This window comes from Micromys minutus (assembly GCF_963924665.1).
Source record: "Micromys minutus genome assembly, chromosome: 14".
Taxonomy (NCBI): Eukaryota; Metazoa; Chordata; class Mammalia; order Rodentia; family Muridae; genus Micromys; species Micromys minutus.
Window position 1 is genome coordinate 47,390,926 of NC_137983.1, and position 5,210 is coordinate 47,396,135.

Genomic DNA, 5,210 nt, shown 5'->3' on the forward strand with positions numbered 1-5,210 from the left:
GCCCTTTTCCCAAGTGACTCTAGATCCTGTCAATCCGAAACTATAAAAGAACCATTAAAAATGATCAACAACAGAAAAGAGAAACATTTTATATACATACATATCAGTACTTAGATTAATGATGTCATTAAGAAAACAAACACAGCCATGTCCTTACAAAACTTGGTTTCTATTAGTCTTCCTAGTACTAGACAATCAGCTGCAAGTATTTCACCAGGGATCACAGAATGCAGGGAGCATCCTCTGAGGGTCATACCAGTATCGACAGCACCACAAAAGAAAACATAACCTGGAGGTCACCTCTTGAGGGTCTGACTGGGGATGATAATTGTAGAGGCCAACATTAGATTTAGGACATTGCTCTTCCAACATATACAAGAGAAGTCAGAACCTGTAGAATGTAGAGAAAGGCTATGAGGCAGAACTCAGGAAGATAGATTTAGTGGGAGCAAGTGAATGCCTTAGGCTGTGATGCTTCTCAGAGAGTTCTGGGGCAGGAAAGCAGAGAGTCTCTCCATTTCCTCCCACCACCATAGCTCCCCTGTCCCACCGAAAAAATTGTGATGGTGAGAATGTTCTACAGCCGGAGATGGTGGTCCATCCTTTACTCCCAGTATCTAAGAGGATAAGGAAAGAGATTTTCTGTGATTCAGAACCAGCCTGACCTAAATAATAAATTCTGAATCAGTAAGGCCTATAGAGTGAGACTCTGGTTCAAAATAAATAGAAAATAGTATTCTCTATTTGCCCTTTCTAATGTAGTAACCACAGTTATATGGTAATGGGGATCTCTCTGGTTAGTGAGTTCAGAAAAAAATTATGATTTTTACTAGAGATCCTAAAAACTCAGTTGTGAAAATTTTTATTGAATGATTTTTAAAAAATCTATTTTATGTAGAACTCTTATGCCTTCCTCAAAAATTCCAAAATCACTGCAGCTATAGTCGAGAGTTTGAAGGTTTTTCTCTCCTTTTCTTGCAGTTGATATCCTTGACACAAGAATATGTATTGAGAAGAAAAACACCTGTCACATTCTCCAGTGCCCACCCTTTCAAATTGCAGTTGGTACCTGTTTTGAAGGAAAAGGCAAGTGTTGCCACAAACACTGTTGATACATCCAAACTCTGAAGAAGAATGTGTAACCACTGCTGTAATAAAGAAACACACACTGAGGTGTAGCTTCTTCATACTCAAATGAGCTGTCTATAAATCCGTATTGAGTTAAGAAAATGTGCGATACTTAAGGGCACCTGCAGTGAAGGACAGGCCCGTCTAAATCCCTGTATGGTCAGATAGAAATATGGCCATGAAATAAGCAAATATGATTCCATTTGGTTTTTCAAGAAATGTAGTGATGGGGACCACTTTACTCCAGTTCATCTCACATGGCACAAGGACGGAGCAATGGCATGGAGCCACCTCTACCTAAATTAGTTGATGCAGTCAGGGCTTGTTCAGATCAAACCATCACAACCACCCTTGCAGCCATGGGTACCTGACACCTTTGGATCCAATTATAATCATTGTGTTTAGGTTTCTGAATTCATGGGTTACAATTTTCACCCCAAGTTGGGACCAACAAAAAGACACCTGCAACATTCTTGAGAGATACTGATAGCTTTATACCTTTAATCCACTAACTTGTTTGTCACATGAACCTGAAAAGACTTTACACATAGGAGGCTCCCAGTGTCAGTGAGCAGAGAGTAAGAGTAATTCTGTGTGCTGACATGAAGAAGGAAACAGATACTTTTATAATAGTGACTACTTATGAATAGTGAATAAGCCGGGCTTTGGATGTCCATCCTAATAACTACTCAAAGAATTTGAGACCTTTCTGCATCGCTGAGGAATAACAATGAAGGTAAAAAAAATCCACTAGCTAAGAATATATTATTAAATCTGACCTGGTCCAAATTTTCAGGGAAGGGCTACAGTTCCTGACAAAGTTAAAATTTATTCTGATACATTATATCTAAATTGGCTTCTATGAATCATGGAGTAAGAACAGTGTTTTGGAAGACAGTACACATCCTCCTAAGAAACACTGTGTGATTCATGTTAATGCACATGATGGTTTGCATATACTTGGCCTAGGGAGTGGCATTATTAGAAGGTGTGGCCTTGTGGGAGGAAATGTGTCACTCTGGGGGTGGGTTTGGAAACCTTCCTCCTAGCTGCCTGAAGATCCTCAGTCTGTTCCTGGCTTCCTTTGGATGAAGATCTAGAACTCTCAGCTCCTCCTGCACCATGCCTGCCTGGATGCTGCCATTCTCTTGTCTTTATGATAATGGACTGTACCTCTGAACCTGTAAGCCAGCCTCAATTAAATGTTGTTATTTATAAGACTTGCCTTGGTCATGGTATCTGTTCACAGCAATAAAACCCTAACTAATACAATGCACTAGTTAGAAGTCAAGGCCTCCATGTTGACTGAAGTATGGAGGAGCTACGTAGTTTCCACAAAAACCTAGGACAAGCATTGACTTCACCTAAAAGTGGCCATCATCATTTCCTTAGCCAAAGAAAGATAGGTTTCCTTAGAAGGGTTTGGATGTTGACTCCAGAGGCCTAAACGAAGGGGAACTTTCTAGTTACTTTGGAAACTCAATTGTGTCATATGATGCTTTGCTGGGGCTGAAAGGTGAAAGGATGTATTCCTGAGGTAGACATAGGAAAGAATGTTTTGCTCTAGCAGACACAGGTGAGAGCATGTTTCACCAAAGCAGAAGTGTGAGAGGACACACGATGTTCAGAAGGAATACAAATATGACCCCACAGACAGTAGAAGGAGGCTCTGGCATTGGTTTGCCTTGCACTGTGTTGCTGATCTTCACTTAGTATGAATTTGTAGAGAGTAACTCATCAAATACCTTGTGCTAGTCCAGTGGTTACTTATACCTTTGGCTGGCTGACTCAGGCCAATTGATTGCAGTTTATTCTACATCAAACTGCTGTACATCAAACTACATTACCATGCTAGAGCAAACCAGGGCTCCTAACTATTGCTTGACCTCTGCATGCAGGCTGCTGGCACTGAAGTGGGTCACACAGTGGGAAAAAAAGAGAAAAAGAAAAAACAAACAAACTGCTGTTACTGATTTGTGAATGGTGATTGCTGAATGTTTCAAGTTCCAAGTCTCAGAAAGATCAATGTAAAGGCAGATCTTTTTGAAGATTTCAAGAAGCCTTTGTAAAATCAACATTGGACTTCATAATGTAGAATAACTCACCTACCTCAAGTCTAGCATTAGTATCTAATAGTTTTCTGGTAATCACAGATATATCATGAGCCAAAAATCCAATGCAGCCCTTAATCCAGCCACTCACAGGATAAAATCCTTGGTTTCAGGTTCAGCCTCTTGTCTCATATTACATACAAAATCAACAGATAATGGATGGACTGAAGACTTCAGTGTGAAAACTCAAACTCTAAAACAGGAAATATGGCACAAAATTTCTACAATTCTGCTCAGAAAGACATTTCTATGAATATGGGTCAAGTAGAATAGGCCACTATAGCAAAAATTAATATATGAGCATATATCAAACTAAAAAAAATTTTTACACAAGAAACAAGACAACAGAGTAAGAAGAATGCCAGAAACTAGTCAAAATGGAAGTAAATCATACAGCTAATAAGTGTGGAATATCCTAATAATAACACAAAATAAGACAATAAAGAGAAACACAGAAAGGAACCAAGTGAAAATAATGTTAACGAACCTGGACACATTTGTTCATAGACTGATATGCAAATGACAGTTGTCAATGAAACAATGCTCAGCATCACTAATCACTAGGAAAATAAATATTAAAACCCGAATGAGAGGCCACCTCACTTCTATTAAAAATACCAACACCAGAGAAACAGGATGGTGCTAGATGAAGATGCACAGATAGATGATCATTTCCTCACTGTTCCTGGCAGGGGATATAAAATATTGCATAAACATCAGTTCCCCTGTGGATGTCCTCAGAACAACTTCTGGGCTATTTGCTACTGTAGTAGCCTTGAACCAACACAAACCCAAAATAACTGAAAGAAAATATGCCCAAAATATATCCGCACTCATTCACTAGATCATAATAATTCATATTAATTGAAACATGTAATGGACCTTAGCATAGCTTGATTGAATAAGAAACAAGAAAAATGTGGAATACATATATACCAGAATACCATTTCAACACTGAAAATAATAGATTTCTGTCAGTGACGAGCAGATGAATGGTTCTGGAATATATTAATCTAAATAAAATCTGCCAGACATTACACATGCACACATACACACACACACACACACGTGCACACACACACACACACACAAACACACACACACATGAAGACATTCACATGTGGAAATATTACACTCATAAAAACAATGAATGAAAAACTTTAATTACTAATTGTAGGGACCTGTAGAATGTGAGAAGCTAGTGGCCATAAAATCTAAACTTTACATTAGACAGGAGAAATATCACAAAGTATGTGGCAGCTGAGTGAATATATGCATGCAGTGATGATAAGACTATGAATTAATATTAAAATAATGCACTTTTCCAATCAAGTATGATTTTTTGAACTTTTTTAATTTAATATATGTATATTATAAAATGATTACATCTACCCCCATCCATCCACTTCTTTTTTTAAAAAAATTGTTTATTTTTATTTATATGAGTATACTGCAGCTGTCACACCAGAAGAGGGCATCGGATTTCATTACAGATGGTTGTGAGCCACCATGTGGTTTCTGGGAATTGAACTGAGAAACTCTGGAAGAACAGTCAGTGTTCTTAACCACTGAGCCATCTCTCCAGCCCCATCCATTCACTTCTAACTGCACTATATCTGCAAATCTGAGCCATAGGAGTTCTGAGAGTGGAGGCAAGTCTCTTGAGGGTAGATACTAAACATTACCCTTCAGTTCCACAAATATTCACCTGGAAAGTGGGTTTTCTGAGATAATGTTTTCAAGGCTTCCATTTTGACAAATGATACTAGGCGTAGACCTCTATAGTCTTCCTACATCTGCTAGATTGAAAACTATTCCAAAGTTATGATATACTTGGTTATTACATCCTGACCTCCTTGAGGCATTAACACTTTTGGGTGTTCTGCACACTGCTAGAGATATGTCAGTCTTCCCTAGAGTCATTGGCATATATGAATTTATCAAACATAGATAATTCCAGAAATTTTTGAG